Below are 23,980 nucleotides of genomic sequence, written 5' to 3'. Positions count from 1 at the left end.
CTGTTCATTTTATTCCCCCACTAGGGCACAGAGGTGACATGTAGGACATCCCCACCATGTCCAGTTTGGGTCCCACCAGCTCTGACGCCAGTTGCCAGGGTCCCATCCCAGCTGCACCTCTTCCTAACTCTGTGACCTCACGTGTGTTCTTGAACGTCTGTGTCTTGGTTCCTTTGCTTGGAAAATAAAGACAATCACACTACCTACCATTGGAGATTTTGTGAAGACTGAATGAGGTCATACGTGTGAAACCTTTAGTTCACTCCTCAGTTTCTAGTAGGAGCTCAACAAATGTTAACTATAACAATTCTGTTTGAACAAAGGATTCCACGTCCAAAGAAAGGCTGAAAAAAACAATGAACCTGATATCTTTAAAAGTCTCTCTAGGACTAAAGTTCTATGATTTTCCTACCATTTTGCCTCTCATTGCCTTTATCCTTTCACTCCCTTCCTACCAAAACCCTCAGGATGAACCGAAGTCAAACAGGAATCTTCCCCTTGGCCGTGGGTGGTGGTGATGGTGGGGTGAGCAGGAGAAGTGGGCAAGTCCACCAGTTTTCAAGTGTTCCTGGACATGCTGTTGGAAAGGCCGGGATCATGGAATTTCCTCTGGCCTGTTTTAATGGGTGTAAACTGAACCCTCCCTCCTATGAGAGGAATTGTGATGGCCTCTGTCTCTGTACGGGCAAGGCCTAAATCTCTAATTACCTCTGCAGACAATAATACTAACACCAATGGCAAAACCATCACAAAGAAAAAATCTGGGACAAGGCAGAAGCAATGGCTAAGGCCTTGCGGAATCCGTATAATTTATGTCCACTTCATGGCGCCAATTCACAAATGACCTCTCAGCTGGCAGTCACCTTCCCGGGCTTTTGTCTTCCACTTGCTTAGTGAGAAAACAGCCATAGATGACAGGAGTCCAGGATAAATCTGTCAACGCGACTTACAGGACAAAATCTCCCGAGAAAGGCTTGAGGAATCCAGAAAATAAATCTTTGTGTCCCAAACAGTAGCAAGGTTACCCAAGTTTATAACGTCTCCTTTTAACCCCTCAGGTATGGGCCTTATTGACCATAATTATCACCAACCTCAGATGACACCCAGCAGTAACACAAGGACTGCCCCACACAGGCCTGCTTTCCAGGCAATGGCCTCAAACATGCAGGTTTTAGACAAGGGGTTACGGTTATCTTCTACCTGACAGGTAAGTTGGATGCTTCAAATCTTTCAGGACGGGACTGGACATTGAAAATGGAAGTCAGGCATTTAGCACAAGCTGGAAAAGGATTTCAAGAGACTTAGAAGACAAGAGGGCAGCAGGGTCTCAGGCTACAAGATCATAGCAGTTCCTTAGCTATCACCCAAGCATGCAGACTTGACTAGATACCCCCCCAGTGATTCTAAAAGAGGTTTGAGGACACCCAGAAAGGTTCAACCCAGTCTCTTAGAATCCCCTTCAATTTCTTCCTGTGGACATCAAGGATGCTTCCAACAATACCCAAGCTTCAAGAACAGTGAAAGTCAGCAGGAAGACAAGAGCCCCTCAAAAGGCTACAGCAGTTAGACAAGCACAGGAAAGGGTGGACGAGTGTAGGATATTTAAGATTTCTCACTGCCTAGGAAATAAAGTCCCAACTCCTACGCCTGACACTCAAGGCTCTACCCAACATAGCCAGTTTTCTCTTGCCAACTGTGCCGTCACGGCTACCCAGATGCAGCTCCAAAGTTACAGTTGCAGACACCAAGAGGACCTCAGAGTCAGTCCAAGGGGCCACAGATTCTGATACACTAAGGTTGTCTTACCCATATCTGTCCATATATGTGTGTGTATGTATATATATATATATATATATATATATATATATATGTATGTGAAACTGCTAGAGTTTGTATGAAACCCATATAGTAATGGTTCATTTAGAAATATTACTGAACTTTTTCTTGCCTTTAGTACTGAATGAGCAATTACTTTCCTAGAAGCTTTTTTTTTTTTAACATAAAAAAGTCCGCCTTGAGAAGTCGGGTCCTGTGGTCTGCACAGACCCATTTCTTCAGCTAGGCCGTCCCTTCCCTGACATCTTTCTTTCTCCCAGTGCTGTCTGATAAAAATTGAATGCAAGCCACACATGGAATTTTTAACTTTCTAGTAGCCACTTTTTAAAACACGAAACAGGAAAATTGATTTTCATAATATAATTTAATATATCCAAAATGTTATCATTTCAACATGTGATTAGTATTTTCAAAATTATTAATGAGATATTTTACTTTTTTCATGGTTTTTAATTGAGGTATAGTTCATTTACAACATTGCGTTAGTTTCAAGTGGACAGCAAAGTAATTCAGTTATACATATACATATATATATTCTTTTTCAGACTCTTTTCCATTATAGGTTATTACAAGATATTGAGTATAGTTCCCTGTGCTATACAGTAGGTCCTTGTTGTTTACCTTTGTTTCATATTAAGACTTAATCTCGTATGTCTTAATCTCGTATGTATCTTATAGTGACAGGATATCTCAGTTTGAGCTAGCCATATTTTTTTTCCAATGTATTTATTTTATTGATAATATACCTAGGTACTACAGTTATAAAATACTGTGCATATTACACAGTATACATTTGTAATAGAAATTTTTAAATGGATAATCTATGATAAAACATTTTAAAATTGTATCTTTTTATTATTAAAGGGACATCATGACGTCCTCAAAAAATACACGCACACTTCTAAGAAGATGTGGCAATCTGCACTGATATGAGCTGCAAGGTAATTATTCCAGGAATACTGTGATATGAGCTAGCCATGTTTTAAGCGCTCTGTAAGCACATATGGCTAGTGGCTACCATATGGATATGAAATTCTATGCAGTTATACTTCAAGGTCTTGGTTTTTGCTGCTCCCACACCTTCCTACCGTCCACACTCTCCCTTCTACCCTCTCCCTTCCATACCTCTCTGCCTGTCTGCAACACAGCCATCCGTAATACGTAGCGTATGAACCATTGTATCCTGAGGTCTCCAAGCCGATGGGGTTTTCCCAATCCTCATTTATTCTAGCATTCAAGGTCTATGCCACACACTTACCCCAATAATTCTATCCAACCTGGTCTCATAAATCAACTGCTTCCTAAGTGTGGGTCATGTCTCCCCAAGAAGTTTGAAGCCTATTTGTGGATAGTAAATGTGCCTTTTATCTTTTATCTTCTCCACAGCACTAAGCAGAATGTGGGACACACAGTCCCAATTGGCTCAACTGAATCAATTTCATTTTCTTAGACACTCTGCTCTATGTTACAGGAGAAGTGAGGTTTTTCTTTGCCAATGAAGAAAATATGGCAACAAAAAAAACCCAAAGAGATGTGATACTCTTCCTTCAGGGGCCAATTTTCTCACTTTTGGATGGATGCACTTTGTCATCAAGAATATCTTAAGGGGACTTCCCTGGTGGCGCAGTGGTTAAGAATCCGCCGGCCAATGCAGGGGACACGGGTTCGATTCCTTGTCTGGGAAGAGCCCACATGCTGCGGAGCAACTAAGCCCGTGCGCCACAACTACTGAGCCTGCGCTCTAGAGCCCTCAAGCCACAGCTACTGAAGCCCGTGTGCCTAGAGCCCGTGCTCCGCAACAAGAGAAGCCACCGCAGTGAGAAGCCGGCGCACCGCAGCAAAGACCCAACGCAGCTATAAAGAAAAAAAGGGAAAAAAAAAAAGAGTATCTTGAGATTTCCCCTGGCCTTCTTTTACACTACCTTGGGCCTCTCATCAGCATTCTCTGACTCCAAATATGTATCACCAGTCTACTTTCAAAATACTTTCCAATGTGTGTTTCCATATGCCTTGTACTGCTTCTCCATTTTAGCCCCATTGAAATAGAGAAGACAGGGGCCACTTTGAGAAAAATGAGCAAATGACAAGAAAAAAAAAAAAAACTCTTTCCCCTTGGAGGTCTGAAGAAGAAAGGGCATGGGGATGGAGAAGTCGGCAGTTATATGTGCCTGTGTCATAGACTTTGAATGTACAGCCATGGAGACCTTGCAGGAGTTAGGGTCTGTGGTGGATGGCCTGGTCCAGGAACCTTTGAGGACTTGACAGAGACTCACAGTGAACTACAGAAGCGGAAAGAATCAGGACCATGAGCTATGAAACATACCACAAATTCATCAGCTGCAGAATGCCTGGAGGAAGCAGCCAGCTAAACTAGATCTCAGCAGACACCAGTCAGCACTCACCCAAGGAGAATCATGGGGCAACCCCTTCTTCCTGAACCTATGAAGATCTTTCTCCTTTACTCTGACGTTTTAAGAGAGGATGAGGTGTAGGGAGGAATCTGAATAATAACTCAAAGAGATCATTTACCCTAGTGGGCTAAGTTTTGAACCAGCCTACAAATTTGGAAACTATACTTTTTCTGCACATCTCAGCGTAGGCTGAGTCATTATCACCAACCCGGATATGGACGAAGTCATAGAATAGATGAACCTAAGATAACAAAGTATGGAGAGCAGATGATGTGGCTGTGTAGGAGGTGAATGACTTTCAGACAATGTTCACATTCTCTAAAGACTTTGTGGTCACAACATTTACTTTAATTAAACAGCACTGGCCTTGAGCAAAATTCATTTTGGACATCACATTCAAAATAGCGTTCATTGAGGACTCGTGCTAATAAAACATGCTTCCAAGGCACCTACAGAAATCTGCTCTCAAGAAGGTTCTAGTGTTTGTCATGCAAACCTTAGTGTAAATTAAATTAATGTGGTACCTCTCCATCATTTGTGGTTTGTTTGTGGCGGTGGTGACTGTTTACATTTCTAAGTCATTCTCGACTATAAAAGCAAACCTTTGATTTCTGCTAGAGCAACTTGCAAGCAATAGTAAACACCTAAGGAGCTTTTCCTACCAGGTCTTCTTGCCTGAAATTAATTCAACAGATCCTAATGGTACTGATTCTGTTCTAGATCCAGAATTAAATGCTGGAAAGACATAGATGCCTTTCTGACATCTCTACTTGGAAGCCCCACAAGCATCTAAAATTGAATACATCCTAAGTAGAATCCGCCCACCCAAACCAGAGACTAGCAGAGCTGGGTACCCAATGTGCTCAAATTGGAAATCCTGGCGTAATCTAACTCCTCCCTTTTACCGACACCACCCCACAGAAGAACAGAATAGTGCACACACACTGACACACATATCCACATGTGTCCTGTGAAATTAATTTAACAAGGAGGCTATTAGACTCAGGTGGTTAATAATAATAATGCAGGTGCCGCCTATGCAGAATCTAAGCCCGTAAATACCTCAAGGTTACGAAATCAAAACCTAAGGATAACCGATCACAAACAACGAAGTAGGCTTTAAGCTGTAGTCAGTCAATCATTTTCTTGTTTTGCATCCACCTTTTCTCTATAAAAGTCTCTCCCCAGCTCCTGTCAGCGAAGCGCTGCTGTTCACTTCCAGTTTGGTACTGCCTGGTTCAAATCAATTTTTGCTCAAATAAACTCCTAAAAAAATGTAATATGCTTCAGTTTATCTTTTGGCAGTACACACACACACACACACACACATACACACACACACACGCGTGTCCAAGGAACCATTCCTTTTGGTCCTGTCTCCAAATCAGATCTTGTGTCTGTAGGAGAGTAAAAATAATTTTCCCTCCACCCTTCTGAGTTCTTGGCCGAGATGCCCAGTAATAAAAGTTTAACAAGATGCAAAGCAATAGAAGTTTGTTAACATGTATACATCACGGATACATGGAAGATACCCAGGAACAATGAATAAACTCCCCAAGATAGTCCAAGCCACCAGCTTAAATATCATCTTGAGCTCAAGACAGACAAAAGAAAGATGTTGTGGTAGAGGGGAAGCCAATTACATGAGAGGCGACCAGGAAAACACAGTAAACAAGGGTGTGGTTGTTATGCAGATTTAAGTGGGATGTGGCCTTCCCCAGGGATGTGTTTCTAGTGCTTTAAAGTCATTCTCTTCTTGGGACAGAGAGGGAGATGGCCTTATAAATGGAGATTTCCTTTATAAGCGGAGATTTTCCTTACAGAAGGGTAACTTCTACTCTGTTTCCCGAGCTTCTCCTGTGACTGCTGGCTCTCAAAAACAATCAGCTCAAAATAATTTGTATGTCAAGAGGCATATTTGGGGTGGCATATTCTGCTCCCCTTCAGATCTGTGCTCTCCTCTCTGTGCCATCTCTCAAGATAGACTCTGGATGGCTTCTTGGACATCTGCTGCTTCCATGCTAGCTTCCTTCAGTGCATGCCCATCTCAGCACTCAAATGGGCAGTCAGATCATCTCACTTTCCTGCTTAAACCCTTACTGGTTTCCCAGGTCACCTGGAATACTATCCCAACTCCATCCCTGTCCTCCAAAGCCCTGCATCACCTACCCTGCTTACCTCCCCAGGGACTCTACTCTTTCCACCTCCCCAGCCCTCACCTCTACTGCCTTTCTTCACTACCCTTATGTTCCAGTCATGATGGTTTCAGGAGGTTCTCAGAACAGACCACATCCTTTCTACTTCCGGTCTTTTCCCTTGCTATCCCTTCTGCTTCAAAGGCGCTCCCCCTATTGCATGACTGGGTCCTTCCCTTCCCACAGGTCTCAGGTTAAATATCATCTCTTCACAAACATCTTCCCTGACCTGCCTAGCTAAGTTTTAAACCATCACTAGCATTCTGTTTATTAAAAGCAAAATCACAGGTTGTAAAGAGTGGATTGAGTTACTGCTGGCATAAAACATCATAGTTAAGAGCCTGGACTCTGCAGCCAGACTCTCTGGATTCAAATTCTGGCTCTGCCACTTCCAAGCTGTGTGGCCTTGGAAAAGTTACTTAACCTCTCTGTGCTTCCATTCCCTTACCTCTAAAATGTAAAAAATGATAGTACCTGCCTCACAGAGTTGTTAGAGGATCAATGGGTCAATATACATGAAGTACTTCAGAGAATGATGGTCTGTAAGATGCATACTATGTCTATTTTTTCAAGAAATTTAAAAAATAAAATATGATGATGGCAAGAATCCTGTCTTTCTTTAAGACCTGTTAGCCCAGGGCTTAGCCTCATGCCGAGCACAAAGTAGACATTCAATGAATCCTCATTAAATACATAAATAAAAGAATAAATAAAAGAATGATGAGATGACATGATTTCTATCCCCGAAGCATTTGCAGGAGAGCCCAAGAGGTTGCAAACTTGAACGTGCAAACAAATCACCTGAGCATCTTGTTAACATGTAGACTCGGACGCAGTAGGTCTGGGGGAAGCCTGAGAGTCTGTCTGCATCTCTAAAGCGCCAAGTGGTGCAGATCACAAACCACACTGAACATCAAGGTTCTAGCTGACTGTCGGCTGACGTAGGTCTAGAAACTGGCTATTGAAAACTGGCTTCCGAAAACTGGCTTCCAGAAACGCCTTCCTACTGCAATCCGTGTATACCTACCTTAGAGTCACTTCCTCATAAGTCCATCCCAGAGTTAGCACCTTCTGGAAGTATTGATGGAGTCTCAGTGGACACTGCTCGTGATCTCACTCAGGTGTGGGGTCAATGATCATCTTACCTTTACTTCTGATCACCTGGGAAGGTCTGGAAAAGGTCTCCTTATATATTTCCCCTTTATCATCCACAGGCCATCGATATATTTCATCTGAAAAGACTCTTTTCTCTTTAAGGCTCTCTTTGGGGTCTTACAAGGTGTCGTAAATGTGTTCCCTTTACACCAGCATTTTCTGTAATTTATTCCAGATACTGGTCTTGTGTTATTTAACTCTTAAATGCTTTCAGATTTCAAATATGCTTTATATCAGAACATACAAACTATGTATGGTGGCACTGGCATTTTAAGAACAAGAAGGTTAAAATTTCAAAAGCAACACCCTGATTTCTCGGACACGATGATGGTGTGATTTTTTTTTTCCGGGGCAGGGAGGTATGAGGCTAGAATTTCTCAGAACTACTCAACGGTTGCTTCTCAAGGACTGCTTGAGTTTTAAATATTGCCATTGCCTCTACTGTAGTGTGTGCTCCAGAAGGGCAGTCTTGCCCTTTTCCCAACTCCCAACTGAAATAATCCCAGAGGCACTTTTGAAAGTAAGCCTGATCTTCAGGCGACAAGACATTTCACAGAGCCACGGCTGAAGACTGCAACCTCACTGTATATCTTCTTTAAACAATCACAGCCTGCAATGCCTAATTATCTGCTTCCAAAAGCATTTGGTTAGGCGCACGACACATCTCAGTAATGGAAATGGACTTGAGTCTCCTAGAGCCAGTTCATAAAAGCAATGGAGTCGTTTTAATACTGTCGATTCCCTCTCGGCAGTGCAGTCGAGTAATGTAGCAGAACTGTCTGATGGCCAAGGTAATAATCAGAAGAGATATAACAGACAGACCCATCTACTGGCTGATATCATAGAATTAGCTCATTTATTCAGCTGGAAGAGTTTGGCTTGAGGGGCCCCTGGTACTGGTTTCACGTGCCGCTCTCCCCTCCACAGCAACGGTTGGGCTATGCAGGGTCAACGTCCGAATCCTTACCTGCTTCCTGGAACCATGACTCCATCTGTCATTCCAGCGAAATCTCGTTCTCTTGCCCACATGTACTCACAGCCTTTATTACTGAGCACCAATTATTTTCATATTTGAGGATGCTAACTCTAGCTGAAAAAGAAAAAAAAGCAGCTGTTAGAATTTCCTTCCTTAGAGATTCTTCAGAACTGACAACCAAGAGTCCAGCTCAGCTAAGCAAGATAATGAGTTTTCCATTGTCAAGTCCTAAAGTCCTATCATGCCACCCTGCACTTTTGGAAGTTAGAAAACTCTGATGTACTGAAGCACCTCTCACTCACTGACCTCTCACGGTCCTTGTTTTATCCCAAACAAACTTCCCTCCGAAACACGATGATTCATCATTGTTCTTACGGCTACTGGTTAATATCCATGTTAATTATTCATAATTCCCTGTCAATAATCATGCCCCCAGGGAACCCGCTTCTCCTTGCTTCTATTCCTCTCCCTTAATCTAGAATTGAAAGAGATCAGCTACAACAGGAGGACTATACTGAAGTTTAATGTTTGTCCTGCCCCAGATTGTTAGGCATTAAAGGATAAATAGTGGTACCCTCCCCCTGTGCTCCTGAGTCTCGGGCAGGCTTTAACAACTACACAGGAAGAATCACGATGTCCATACTTCTCTAAAGCAAGCCATCAGATCACCCCCCAAGAGGGGAGTTTTAGGTGATTTTTTTCCTCAACAAACATTTTAAAATGGAGGTCACTGATTTTACAAGGAGAATGAGGACACAGCACACTCATCAGAGAGCCCCAGTTACAGCCCCAGCTCAGCATTTGCAAAGTATATTAGATACTGGTTGACAAAGATCCCAAGCTTAAAGCCTGTGCTTTTTGCAAAAGAATGAGCAAATATTCAGACTCAGTATTTGCTATCAATATTGCTTGGAAGTAAGAGGGAGACATCCTTGTTCAGAAGGTACTGGGCTCAGAGAAGGTTCTAGACAAGGTGTCAGGTCATTAATGCTCAACTTCTTATAGCATCACTAGATAGCAGTGCATGGGACAGTCCCTAAAATAAAGAATTACCCTACCCAAAATGTCAGTAGGTTGAGGAATCCTATCCTCTGGGATTATGGGAAGGAAAGAAAAGGATATTCTCACCCCATTCTCCACCTGGGACCTGGGTCCAAGTGGGACTGGGTGTAGCAACAAAGCCCCGCCTTGGGATTAGAAGATAGGCACTCACCCTGGCCTCTTTGCAATGGTGTGACTTCTGACAAATCAAAATTCCCAAGTCCTAATATCAAGTATTCTGTCTCTGTTGTCAAATATATCCTAGGCTGGGACTCACAGACACGTTTACCATAACTCAAGCAACATCATAATGCATCTTCCATGTTTGTGAGTGAAAGAGGTGCTATTAATAACTATACTGGGTCAATAGACATAAATCTGGATTGTCCTGGGCAAACTAGGACATCTGGCCATCCCACCAATAAGAAGAGAGCAGCAGAAACTAGCAAAGGGAAACAACTTTCTCTTGTGTTTATCTGGTATTCTGTCCATTTCAGGAGACTTGCACATTCACTAGCTTGTCTGATTATTACATCCACTCCTTTACACAGAAAGTATGAGGATTATTTTTACTCTGATTGAAGGGCAAACAAACTGAAAAACAGATTGGGAAGCTGGGTGCCCACGTGTCCCTGGTCTCTGGATTTCTAGCCCAGTGTCCTACCTTCCGCAGAAGGGTCTGCCCTCCCCCAGCAGCGTGGCGATCTAAAGCAAGGAGTCAGGACGCCATGGTGGCAGATTTGTGGTCCATGCCTATTTCCTTAACGGCTTAACAAGCCTGTTATATGCATTAAGTATTGGCCGCATAAGAGAGCCTGTGACACCATCTTAATACTAACCAGGAGAGAAGCTGGTTAGCATTAAGCACCAAGAGAGCCCTGAGCCAGGACAGACAGCCATATTTTCTTCATTAATGCTCAACTTCCTATAGCATCACTAGATAGCAAACCACATCCATCTTTACGAGCAGTTTAGGGAGAATAAAGGAAGAAAGACACGCATGGGTAATAGAGAACATCCTCACGCAGAAAACTGACAAATCGGGTCACCTGATTTAGATCTGCTTTTCTTTCTTTTTTTCTCTGTATTTCATTTTATTTTATTTCATTTTTGCCATGTGGACAATACATTTTTATTTTATTTATTTTTTTAATGTGACTGTTCTTTTTTTTCTTTTTTCCTGATCTCACTTTATACTTGTTGCAAAACCTGATCTCTTCGACTCTGATCTAGAGCCATAGATGAGATTTTCCCCCTGCAGTTCAAAGTAACCTAAACGGATTATTCTCTTGATACGCCCTCCTGGTACAGAAGTCTCAGTGCTGGACCATATTCTCACTGCAGTGGCCACATAAAATGGTCTCACTCCTTTGTTTTAATATAGGGTTACCAGATAAAATACAGGATGATCAGTTACATTTGAATTTCAGATACATAACAAATAATATTTTAGTATAAGTATGTCCCAAATATTGCAGGGGACAATGTTTTGAAGTATGGTAATTTTCTCCCAATGTAAAGGTGCACTGACTTCCTCCACAAAACTACTGTCCTCTGGCCTGGCATCATTTGAAATATACTATAGTGCAGATGACCACAGACCCACTTAAAATTAGAGACCCTGAATTATGCAGAGCCATTAAAAAGAGGTTTTTCGAAAATATGGAGACCAAAGCTGGTGGTCTTCGGTGTGAAATGGGGAATTTCTACTTTCCACTTGAAGTTATTAACCAAGTAATCATTAGCACTCTCAGGCTGACCTGAGGCTCAGGATTTCACCTAAGAGAAAAAAATGAGCTGAATGAAGAGACACCATTTGCTGATTTGTGGTTAATGACCAAAGGCACCTCCCAGGGCTGGCCAGAGAGTTTGAAAAAGAAATCTAGAAATAAAAAGAGAACAGTCCTGCTTCTGGCTTGGGTGGAAAAAAAAAGAAAAATATCTATCAACAGAGAAATCGTTGGTGATGTATTTGGGTGGGGAGTTAATGTCTGTGGCAAAGGGCAAGCTTCAGGGGAGAGCCCCGTCTCGCTTGTAGGTGAAGGATGCAGTGAAATAGAGCGGTGAGAGAGGTACCCGGGATGCTTTTTAAATTCTGGGTTACAGGGTTTGCAGGCAAACTGAAGTCTTTTGAAGTTTCCCCTCCTATACCTTGAGCAAATAACTATCTCTCATGTCTAAGGAGAAATATGTATTTGTAAAAGCCTGTAAATGGCTCATCTGGCTTTTCATACTTTTAAGAACACAAACAATATTTTAAATGTTTTAGTAGAATTGAATAAAAACCAGATGGGGTCTTTTTTTTTTTTTTTAAAAGGTCTGAGCTTTTTACATAGATAACATGTAGCAGTCACCACACCCCTGCAGTGGAGGAGTAGCATGATTTCCAAACAGGGAAAGGGGAGGGCTGACAAATGAGACAAAATTCCATCCTCCTTGTAATTAAATCACCCACCACTCTAACAACGGACTCTTGATCCAGCTCCGTTGTAGAACAACACGGGACCCGTGCTTCACTGATTTTCAAGAAAGTCCCTCCCCTGGCGGCCCCGGCCTCTCCAGGGTGGAGGGGCAGCCAATGGCCAGCCCTGGTCCCACACCACACTGCGCTCCTAGAGGTCTCCCATCTGCCACCACCAGGCCCAGGCCAGCTGAGGCAGTAGGACAGCCTGCTGCGGGTCCAGGGATGTGCTCCTTGCTCACCTGTGTACGTTGGAAACCATCTCTGGCCACAGTCTTTGCTAACTGAAATCAACTCGGAATTGATCAGCCACTTACCTGATCCTGTTTGGAATCAAACTAGCTCCTCTTCTGTCAAATACAACCTGAATTAAAATCAACCCTACCACATGAAACATGACATTTAAACAGAAACGAATCACCGCCCACTCTCTCTCTCCTGCCTGGTTGAAGAACCCAGCTTCTTCAACACCGGTGGACAGCTGTCCCAAAGCAGCACTTCACTACCATTATTTTATGATTCAGCCCCTTCCATCATTCTGCCAGGGAAGGTTTGCCAGCCTGTATGTATGACGGACACTCACATCATGGCAAGGCCCTCATCATCACCTGTGATTAAAGCTGAGAAGCCCCAACGGTACGTCTTTTAACGATGCTCTCAGAATTGTGATATCTGATCTTGGTTGTATGACATGTCAAAAGCGCTTTAATCTGCCCTGGGTTAAGGGCTCACACATCTATGCTGGTGTCTTTCCAGACAAACAGTTGGTAATTTTTCACTCCCTGCTCCAAATATTCATTCTTCTTTCTATTTGCCTCATAACACAGAAATGAAAGAAGCAAAGAGAGTGTGTCCTCTGGAATCAGTTGTAACTATTGCTATTACACAGGTCATTTGGCCCAAATTGAGGCATCCTGCCTCGTTTCTCTATGGCTTGACTTTAAGGCAACAGAAAATGGAAGAGGAGCTCACAAGAAAACAAACTGCTCTAGAGACACTTCCCCGGAGAGGTCACCAGTACACCCTCGCTACGTCAGGGCCAATTTTTAGCCTATTGTTAACAGGACCAGAGACAGAAACCTCCAATGCCACTTGCTTATTCAAAATGTCCTCCTGTTTTTAGTGTGGGGATGCTTCTCACAGCAGGAGTTGGGGACCAGAAGGTTAAGTGGCAGTTCTCGGCTGCATACCTGCTTGTGTTTTTTAAATAAAATGCATTCAATTGCAGGACTGGCGGTCAGCACACATCCCAATGTTCTATTTAGCAAAGGGAGATGGTATCACCAAGTTCTCCTCTCATCTGATTCCCACAAGCCATGTCACCCCGGGCAGAACAATGAAATCTTCTGACCCTCAATTTCCCCATCTGTCCAATGAGGAGGTTAAACTCCCATGATCTGATTGTTAAACGTCAAGTTCTGATTCACGGGGGCTCCTGGCCCACAATATTGCCTAAAGAACACAGAGTATGCCTCAAGAGTATGTCTCAAGCACGTCCTTTTTTTTCTCAAAGACAGATATTTTTTAAACTATTAACCCCAGTCTATTTGTACTTCAGTTAGGTCCTATGGACATATCATAGTACAGGAATTACTCCAACAAGGAAGAGTGAAATCACCAAGCTAACGATAGTGACTCAACTAATCAGACTGGACACCTGAGCTCCACAGAGAGAAACGTTCGTTGGTATCGTGTGTGTATTCCCCAAGTTCATCTAATAATTCAGACAGAAGGGGGAAAGTGTGAATAATCTGAAATGATATCACTAAGAGTCTGCACTCTCGAGCTGGACTCATGAGAAGCGGTGATAGCAGAAACGGGGGTAACACAAGTGAGAGAATTTGGATGTAAGTACTGCAGGAATTTAGTTTGGGGGAATAGACATAGAAACGTAGGATGACATTAATTCACTTAAAGCCCTCTACTTTCTCTAGATATACAATGTCCAGTAGGGACCTAAGTATTCTGAGAAAAAAGAGCAAGGATAATTAAAATCCAAAGCACTATTTTTGCTTTTGCTCTGTTTGAAGTTCTTTTCCACAAGTTGCCCCTGAATCTTAAATTGCATAGACTCATTTTCTGATACTGTGATTTCAAAAGGTGACTTACGCAGTCTGAAAATTAGCAGATCTTTTAGAATAAACTGGCTTTCCAGATAAAATGCAAAATAACTATTGTAGTCAAATTATTTGTACGGACTAGAGTTTAGTCTCTGAAATTACAATAGGGTAATTGTACTAAAAGTTGGGGAAGAATAAATTATTTAAATGAGTGAATACCTTAAGCTAATGTTATCAAATTTTACAGTATGCAGTGGACTGAATGTTGGTGTCCCCAAGAATTCATATGCTGGAATTGTGAGGGTATTTGGAGATGGGGCCTTTAAGAAGTATTTAGGTCATGAGAGTGGAGCCTTCATGAATGGGATTAGCGCCCTTATAAGAAGAGGTCAGGCAGCTTGCTAGCTCTTTTTCCACCACGTGAGGATACAACAGATACAATGAGAAGTGGGCAGTCGGTAACCTGGAAGAGACCCTCACCAGAACCCAACCACACTGGCACCCTGATCTCAGATTCCCAGCCTCCAAATCTGAGAAATAAACCTCTGTTGTTTATAAGCCACCCAATCTATGGTATTCTGTGATAGCAGCCTGCACTAAGATAGGGTGTATTTGAGTCTCTTGGCGATCTTTTCAAAATGCAGCTTCTGATTCAGCAGGTCAGGGATAGGCCAGAGGAGGCTGATGTCACTGCTTGTACCCAGACCACACTTTAAGTGACCCTAAGTGACCAATTTTCGAAGAATTTCACTGCAGCCATCTACACTCAGATTATTCTAAGGACAATTTGATATTTGAGGATTTGGAAGGGACTCAACTGAATGCTGGGCTTCAGTTTCATCAATAATTATTACAAGAAAACACTGCTATTCTTTCAGCTTTCTTGTTTGGAATCAGGTCCTTAAAGTCTATGGTTGATGGAGATGAGTAAAAGGCAAGGCACATACGTGAAGAAGAGTTTTTATTTCCCTTACCCTTCTTCTTTCCCTCTAGCTTAACTGCACACATAAATTATGACTTGAGGAATCTGCCAGCATCGGACTGGGGGCGGCAATGAAACATCAGGCTGCTGTCCTGAGAAATGTGTCTTAGGACCCCTCCCATCAGCCCCTGTGAGAAAAGAACTGAGACAGTCCTATTGGTGAGGACCACAGCCAAGTCCCACCTGTGTACTCAGCTTTTTTTTTAATGTTGAGCCTTCTTTTAATTTATTTATTTTTATTTTTGGCTGTGTTGCGTCTTCGTTTCTGTGCGAGGGCTTTCTCTAGTTGTGGTAAGCGGGGGCCACTCTTCATCGCGGTGCACGGGCCTCTCACTGCCGCAGCCTCTCTCGTTGCGGAGCACAGGCTCCAGAGGTGCAGGCTCAGCAGTTGTGGCTCACGGGCCTAGTTGCTCCGCAGCATGTGGGATCCTCCCAGACCAGGGCTCAAACCCGTGTCCCCTGCATTAGCAGGCAGATTCTCAACCACTGCGCCACCAGGGAAGCCCTGTGCATTCAGTTTTTAAAGTCATTGTCTGATTGAAGAAAGAAAGGGACCTTGGTTCGTAGGTGACCTGAAGATAAGTGAGATAATATAACTCTTATATTTAGAGACCATTTAATACCACCTTGGTTAATTTCAGGTGTACAGCAAAGCAATTCATTTATATATATATATTTATATATGTTCTTTTTCAGACTCTTTTCCATTATATGTTATTATAAGATATTGAATATAGTTCCCTGTGCTGTACAGTAGGTTTTTGTTGGTTATCTGTTTTATATATAGTAGTGTGTATCTATTAATCCCAAACTTAATTTATCCCTCCCCCACCCCTTTCCTCTTTGGTAACCATAAATTTGTTTTCTTTGTCTGTGAGTCTGTTTCTGTTTTGTAAATAAGTTCATTTGTATCATGTTTTTTGATTCCACATATAGGTGATGTCATATGATATTTGTCATCCTCTGTCTGACTTACTTCACTTAGTATGATAATCTTTTAGGTCCATCCATGTTTCAGCAAAAATTTTTGAGTACCTACTATGTTCCAGGTGCTTTTCTAGGAGCTGGGAACATAGCAGGAATCAAAAAAGACAGAAAATTTTCACCTGATATTCTAATGAGAGATACAAACCAAAAAACGAGTAAGTACTTCATTTAGAATAAAAGTGAAAAATACTATGGAGACAAATTATTAACAATAGCCAAAGGATAGAAGCAACCTAAGTATTCACTGATGGATGAATGGATGAACAAAATGTGGCATATACGTGAAGTGAAATATTATTCAGCCTTACAAAGGAAGGAAATCCTGGCACATGGTACAACATGGATGAACCTTGAGGCCATTACATTAAGTGAAATAAACCAGTCACAAAAAGACAAATACTGTATGATTCCACACATATGAGGCACCTAGAGTAATCAAATTCATAGAGACAGAAAATAGAAGGGTAGCTGCCAGGGGCTGCTGGGAAGGGGAGAGGGGAGTTATTGTTTAATGGGTATAGAATTTCAGTTTTGCAAGACGAAAAATTTGTGGTGATTGGCTACACAACGATATGAATATACTTTACTGAACGGTACACTTAGAAGTTCAGTTAAGTGGCTAAGTGATAAATTCTTTGTTACATGTGTTTTATGTTATGTCTATTTTTTTAATGCTATGGAGAACAACTAAACAGAGAGGTAGGTTAGTTAGGCCCAGGGTGGTTTTAAATAGGGTGGTTAAGAAAGGTCTCATTAATAAGGTGATCTTGGTGCAAAGACCTGAAGGAGGTGAGAGACTGGATTCCGTGAGAGAAGAGCCTTCTGGCAGAGAGATGGCAGGAATGACAAGGAGCCCAGGGCTCCCACCCTTCTGTCCCATCACCTTCACCAACTAGATGACTGACTTAGAGCCACAATCTGCTCCCATCTAGATTGCAGGGCCACTCACTGGTTCTGTTGGGAGACCTGCCAGCAAAGACCTCTCAGGAGCAAGCAAGGATGCCATGAGGAACACCTACACTTTTCTGTTGCTCAGGCAACTCATCATTCCTCTTCAAGCTGTTTAATATTTAAGAGCTGAAGAGGGAGGGCCAGCAGAGTGCTATGCACTCTGTGTACCTAAGTCAGACTTTGATTAACTGGTGGACCAGAGACAAGGAGAGGACGACGGAAGAGACTGAGATCTGCACACAGCTCGGGCCCTGGGCAGAGAGAAGGTTCTAAGAAAAATCTGTTAGTCTAAGACTTAGGGAGTACCTGGGAGACAGGAGGGTCTCGGGGAGAAGGACTGTCCCATTCTGGACGGATCACAGCCCTGCTCCAGCACAGTACAGCCAACAGGGTACAGGGTGACAGGCCTGGCACTGGAGCTTCTAGATGTTCTCAGCAAGGAAAGGTACTCATACATAAGGCAAGGGTGAGGCGCATGGCTTCAGACATCTAAAGGGAAGCGGAGAATCAGAAAGCCATTGGTGAATATACCTGACACATGCCTAGGGACTATTAGAAAGACTACAAGGAGGGCTAAAATCCCATAACATGTGGGAGCTACTTATGCTGGGACCTCTTTTATTGGTAAAGGCTGGGAAATTCGGTTTCTTGAAGGAATTCATTTCAGGGTTTTTTGTGTGTGTGCTCAAAGACTAAGATTCCATGATCTGTCTTCAAGTTCTTATCTTCACATATAGATCAGCTTTATTTTCAGTCCATTTCCTTATCTTGTGTGTGCTTCAATTTCTTCATAAGTAAAATGGGGGCAATGATACCTGTTCTCTTGGCATAGCTACAAGTGTCAAATAAAATAACAGAGGGGGGACTTCCCTGGTGGCACAGTGGTTAAGAATCTGCCTGCCAATGCAGGGGACACAGGTTCAAGCCCTGGTCCGGGAAGATCTCACATGCCGCGGAGCAACTAAGCCCGTGCGCCACAACTACTGAGCCTGCTCTCTAGAGCCTGTGAGCCACAGCTACTGAAGCCCAGGTGCCTAGAGTCCGTGCTCCGCAACAAGAGAAGCCACTGCAATGCGAAGCCCACACACTGCAACAAAGACGTTCGCGGCAACTGGGGAAAGCCCGCGCACAGCAATGAAGACCCAACGCAGCCAAAAATAAGTAAATTTATTTAAAAAAACTAATAATAACAGAGGGAAAACTACTTGGGGTAACTAAACGTCCTAGCTCAATAAACAGTCATGATTATTATTATATTCTTTTCATTGTCATTTTGCTACAGAATTCTTCTTCCCCCTCTCCACCCTGGGGGGGGGGGGAAATCTGCCAAGAGTCTGAGCAAAGGAAGGCTGTAAAGTTATGTGTGCAGTTTATTTGTCAGGGACCCGCATGAGGAATTTAAAGCCTTTTGAAACATCTGTTGCATTTCAACACAGTAAGTGCAAATAACAGAGAAATAGTAGCATCTGGGTTAGAAATGAAAAATATCTCCTCCTATTTTAGAAGAGAGAGAGGGAGAAGAGAGAGAGAGGAGAGAAGAAGTAAGATTGTTATATTTCTTAAGCTACAGACTGAGCACGGGATCCCTAGGAATCTCGCTCACCTGCCGCTCAGGAAGCTGCATGATGAATGGGCCCTGCGCATCGCCAGCTGCTCCGGAGTCAGCTCTGGTCCCAGTGCCCCTCGCTGGCTGGGTCAGCACTTTGCTCTGTGGGTGCTGAGAAGTTGACTTTCTCCGTTTTCCGCTCCCTCCCTTGTGCCAGCCTTTGCTCTGGGAAAGAAGGAAGAAATGCTCCATGAAGTTTCATTTGCCTTGAAACAAACAGAAACATCTTGGGAGATATTACAGGCCGTGGTGCCCGCAGAGGGTAAGGGCCTGTGGCCCGCAGAGGGAAAGGGCCTGTGGCCAGGCCAACCCACTGCCTTGAAGAAGCAGAGAAGGCTGATGGGCACACAGAGGAACTGGACCATTCGTGGGGAAGCAAATGCCTTAAAGAAAGAGAAGGACGTCTCCTAAGTTTCATAGGTTTTGTGTTCTTCCCCGCTTAAGAATGAGTTTCCTGGAGTTGTTTGGGGCCTGGCCTACAGGAGGTGGGCCCACAAGCAGAGGGCAGGTGGCCAACTCCCCACTTCTGTCCCTAGCCAGCTGTCAGCCCCAAGAACAAGACGTCAGGACAGGCAGCCGTCGTCGCAGGCAGAACTGAGCCTACAGCAGTGAGGCCAGAGACAGATGCTGGTGTTGGTCTGGGAGCTCAACAGCAGGCACTGAGGTCTATCCTGGCCAGTCACAAACTCAGCTCACCCCAGAGTCCTTTTACCAGGCCCCTGTGAGACCTGATGCATCCCTTCCCAACAGGCACAAGGACACCTTAATCATGGTTTTTGCTTCACAAGTTCTGCTTTGAAGCCATGCACTGTGCTGAACTTTTATGGTGGCTCTGGGAGTGGTTTCTGGTTATACTGGGGATTGTTTCTTTATTTTCTAAAGTTATCACTGAATTTCCTTTCGTTTCCTCAAAATAATTATTGACAAATGTGTATAAATGTAAAACTGGGTAAGTGGTGGCACTGCCCCTTGAGTTTCCTCTCTCAAATGAAGTCCTCTGCTTTCCTATTCTCTTATTTATGAAATAAGAGAGAAAGAAAGAAAGAGGAAGGAAGGAAGGAAGGAAGGAAGGGAAGAAAGGAAGAGAGAAAGAAGGGAGGGAGGGAGGAAAGAAGGAAGGAAGGCAGAGGGAGAGAAAGAGAGAGGAAAAGTGAAGGGGCAGTGAGAATACCTTTTTAAAAAGTCAGTCAACTAAATTCTTCCAATATTTAATGATGCTTTTTCTTCTGTGTAGGGATTGAAGGCTGAATTACGCCAAGGTGTGACAATTAGAAAAATTCTGAGTCAGGGAAAGTTTACCTTAGCCTGATTTTATGCCTCTAATACATGCTTATTCTAAGATCTAAATTTAGAAAGGAGTTGTGAGGTATTAGAGAAGAAGTTAGGGAAGCCACAAGACACATTTTTCTTTAAATCACATAAACGGCACTTTTTTTTTTTTTTTTTTTTTTTGCGGTACGCGGGCCTCTCACTGTTGTGGCCTCTCCCGTTGCGGAGCACAGGCTCCGGACGCGCAGGCTCCGCGGCATGTGGGATCTTCCCGGACCGGGGCACGAACCCGTGTCCCCTGCGTCGGCAGGCGGACTCTCAACCACTGCGCCACCAAGGAAGCCCAACGGCATTTCTTTAACTCACAAAGATGTCCGTGTGAAATTCATGGAGGACTTACTAAGTACTACAGCATGGCAGCCACAGGGGTAGGTTTCATGGACTAGAAGAGAGAAGGGTCCACCTGAAAGACTTTGCAGGCCCCCAATTCATCTTCACCATCTTCCTCCTCACCTTCATCCCTCCCCTGGACAAAGGGCAGGAGCCTCCCCCAACCACCCATGTCTCTGTTTCCTCACTTGCTTCCCTACAATCCACTCCCCCTCAAAAGTCAGTGATATTTGAAACTACACATCAGAGGACATAACTCTCCTGCTCAAAACCCTCTGATACTGCTGCTGCTCAAGCTAGAAATAAAACCCGCACTCCTGGCCCAGGACCTGGCCAGCTCCCACCTGAGTTCCCACCTCAGCTGCTCCCAGGCTCTCTCCCCTCTTCCCAGGAAGAAAGGTGACCATGGTGCTTTTGGTTTCCTGTTCCCTCAGCAAACCTACCTTCTTCTGTCTTAGAGCAGTACCCTTCAAATGCCTTGGAGATTCTTCTTGTAACTAAAAGTGGGAAAATGATGCTGCTAGCCCCAGGTTTTGTCCACAGGATGAGGATGAATAGTGCAAGAGTCAGTTTCCAAGGAACAATGGTAAGAAAAACTACGAAGTCATATTCTGTTTGCCACCTTCTGAGTTCAGCTCATTGAAAGCAATAATCATGCACTTGCTGCTTGTGTCTCCTCTTTGCCAGAAAGAAAGCCCCAGGGAGCAGCAAGCTCACCTGTCTTGTATTCTCCCCACCTAGAACCATACCGGGGACATAGTGGATACACCATAAATAGTTGAGTGAGTAAATGATAGAAAAAAGAAGGACACTCGCCCATTACAACTTTACATACTTATTCACAGCTATTCCACAATTAGGTACAAGAATGAAGGATACAAATTCTAAGTTGGAAACACATTTTCTCTCGCTTAAAAGATGCAGAAACAAAAATGGTGACCTTGTCAAGCCCTCATGAATCTACCAAGACAAGCCCAGCTTCTGGAACCTCCTCTGGCTGAGGCATTTGGCGCACCCTAACTGACTACTCAAGGAAATCCTCACTTCAAAAGAAAATGCTTGGGCTTCCCTGGTGGCACCGTGGTTGAGAATCTGCCTGCTAATGCAGGGGACACGGGTTCGAGCCCTGGTCTGGGAGGATCCCACATGCTGTGGAGCAACTAGGCCCGTGAGCCACAACTACTGAGCCCGCGCATCTGGAGCCTGTGCTCCACAACAAGAGAGGCCGCGATAGTAAGAGGCCGGCGCACCGCGATGAAGAGTGGCCTCCGCTTGCCACAACTAGAGAAAGCCCTCGCACAGAAACGAAGACCCAACACAGCAAAAATAAATAAATTAATAAACTGCTGTTGTCATAAATACACAATCTGCCTATGTCATGAGACTCAGAATATTTAGAAAAAAAAATAAGAAAATGCTTGACCAATGGCCTTGTCTTCGTTCGAGGTAGTGATTTAGCTTTCTGAGAGGCATCCATTTGCAGCAAGGCCATGTGGCCGAGTGGAAAGAGTTTTTCAGCAGTATCTGCAGCGGTGACTGTTGCTTGGTGACTCAGGAAAAAGCCTTTGAGTCTCAGGATCCGTATCTGTCAAACACAGTACGATCTGCCTCAACTTCCCTCTCTAGCATTTCTGGAGACGTTAGATGCCTATCAAACCCTGTGAGCTTGCCTGGGAGAAAAAGAAATGTAGCATAGGTACAAAATGTACATAGCTTTTTTCATGTTCTTATCTGTGTGATTCAGTGAATAGGTGATAGACTCTTATTGCGGCAAGATGTCCTCTTCCTCTAGGAACATGATTTGATTATTATTCCCAGCCCACAGAAATCTGAGGTCTGAAAGTCAGTAAATCTGGGAGAGAGACAGAGAGGAGCTTAGTTGAGACTCTGGCCTTGTAGAAACCTAGGAGATAATTCTAGCCAAGAACCAGGTTGAAAATGTGGATTCAGTTTCCTGTCCTTGCTGAGTCAGCTCTCCCTGGTATAGCCTTGTGGTTTTGCTTGATTTGATACAAATTCCCAAAACATCTAATTCATTCCTATTAAAAAGACCATGTAAAGAGAGACTACAGTGGTGTCCCCGTGGCCCCCACTGCTGACATCATTTGAACCACCTCTTCCCTGTGATTATGTGAGACAGCACAGTTGTCTAACACTTAGTCTCCTTCCACAATAAATCTTAAGTAGATGGTTGTGGCATCCCCTGCTCATTGCCCAACTGATAAGTATTCTTTCTTCCTTCATTGTTCACAAAACTCTGATTGTTTTTGAGCAGCAATACGCCCAGCCGCAAGTGAGATGCTCACTTGTGCAGCTTCTTGGAAGTTCAAGATGTTGATGTGACGCCGTTCTGGCTAATGGGATGAAAGTCAAAGTCTATTGGGAGCCTCTGGAGCGGGTTTGCTTCTCCTGATGTGAAGGGGCAAATGCTGATGACTCAGTCCTTTTCTTCCCGTCTTGCACAGGAGGATAGAGATGCGGTGGCCACCTGGTGACCACCAGAAACAAGCATCAAGACAAGAACCCTGGTATGGAGGGCATAGCACAAAGGTAGAAAGAGTTTGAGTCCCTGATGACGTCCCCGGGCAGCCAGGTCCACACCAGAAAGTACCTGCATCTGATCTTCTTGATATCTGAGAACAAGGAACATCTATTTGTTTATCATTAAAATTAATTCACTCAACAATCATCATCAAAATCACTACTAAGTGATACTATGACCGTATTATTTGAGAGTAGAGAAATTGTTCTGTAAATAGAAATAGCATCTTGGATCAGTACCAAAGAAGAGCCCTGAAACATCCCCTGCTTCCAGGGAAAAACATCCCTAAATCATCTCCACCATTTAGTCTCTAGTCTTCCTGGTCTAAATACAGAGATCAGAATTATTCCTTAGAGCCTGAATCCTTGACCCCTACGGCCTCACTTTTTCCCACCAGCCAATTCCCTCAGCTGTCCCACATCCACCCTTTATTATTTTTCCAACCATAAATCACTTGCTTTGTCCAGGTTTACAATTTTCCAAACTCTGCCCATTTCAATTAGTTGCCAGGGTCGCAGACATAACCCGGCAGCCGCGCCCTGTGGGCCGCTAACATCAGAGGCAGCTGGATTCCTGCAGGCTCTATTCCCATGTATGCCATCTTGAGTCCAGGACTAGATAATTTCACTCATCTAGAAAATTAAGGTGAATAAGAGAATAGAAAACTGGAATGGCATATGGTCTAGCTTCCTGAATTTGTGTGATTATCCATTATCAAATAGCAGGCACTGAGTTATTAAGTCTATTGACAGATGCAATGTAATTTTCTTCAAACAGATAACTGATCCTGGAGCTGATAAGGTCTGAATGTGCAGTGCACGCTCCCTCATATCTGGATCATTCCTCACTTTCTTCATTCAGTGCCCTATGTTATCAAATTACCAGTACCAATATATACACAGAAGTAAAGCAACATAGAATGCCTTAAATTTACACTCAGGGCTCTCATTTTCTTACTTAAAATTTTCTGACTCTGAACAGCATTGCTTTCTAGTCTTAGGAGCAACAAAGATAAAAATAAGTAGGAAAATACAACACGAAACGTTCAAAATTCTGGGTCTGGGAAAGGTTTGAAATAAATTGCACAGAAATGGGAGAGAAAGGGCTCTGAGCTTAGA

The 23,980-nt window shown here is 43.5% G+C and overlaps 1 long non-coding RNA gene across 1 annotated transcript in view; it reads right to left on the bottom strand.

Annotated features, from left to right (window-relative positions):
* LOC125960915 (uncharacterized) overlaps nt 1–23,980 on the bottom strand; it is a 113,659-nt gene that overhangs the window by 32,292 nt on the left and 57,387 nt on the right. The window contains exons 6-7 of the long non-coding RNA XR_007471102.1: nt 18,659–18,826; nt 8,565–8,687 (exon numbers count right to left, since the gene is read on the bottom strand). This is a non-coding gene — a long non-coding RNA (uncharacterized LOC125960915). The remainder of the gene's footprint in view (nt 1–8,564; nt 8,688–18,658; nt 18,827–23,980) is intronic.

Source organism: Orcinus orca, chromosome 13 (genome assembly GCF_937001465.1).
Source record: "Orcinus orca chromosome 13, mOrcOrc1.1, whole genome shotgun sequence".
Taxonomy (NCBI): Eukaryota; Metazoa; Chordata; class Mammalia; order Artiodactyla; family Delphinidae; genus Orcinus; species Orcinus orca.
Note: the sequence above shows the minus strand (reverse complement) of the source record. Positions and strands in the feature narration are given on the sequence as shown.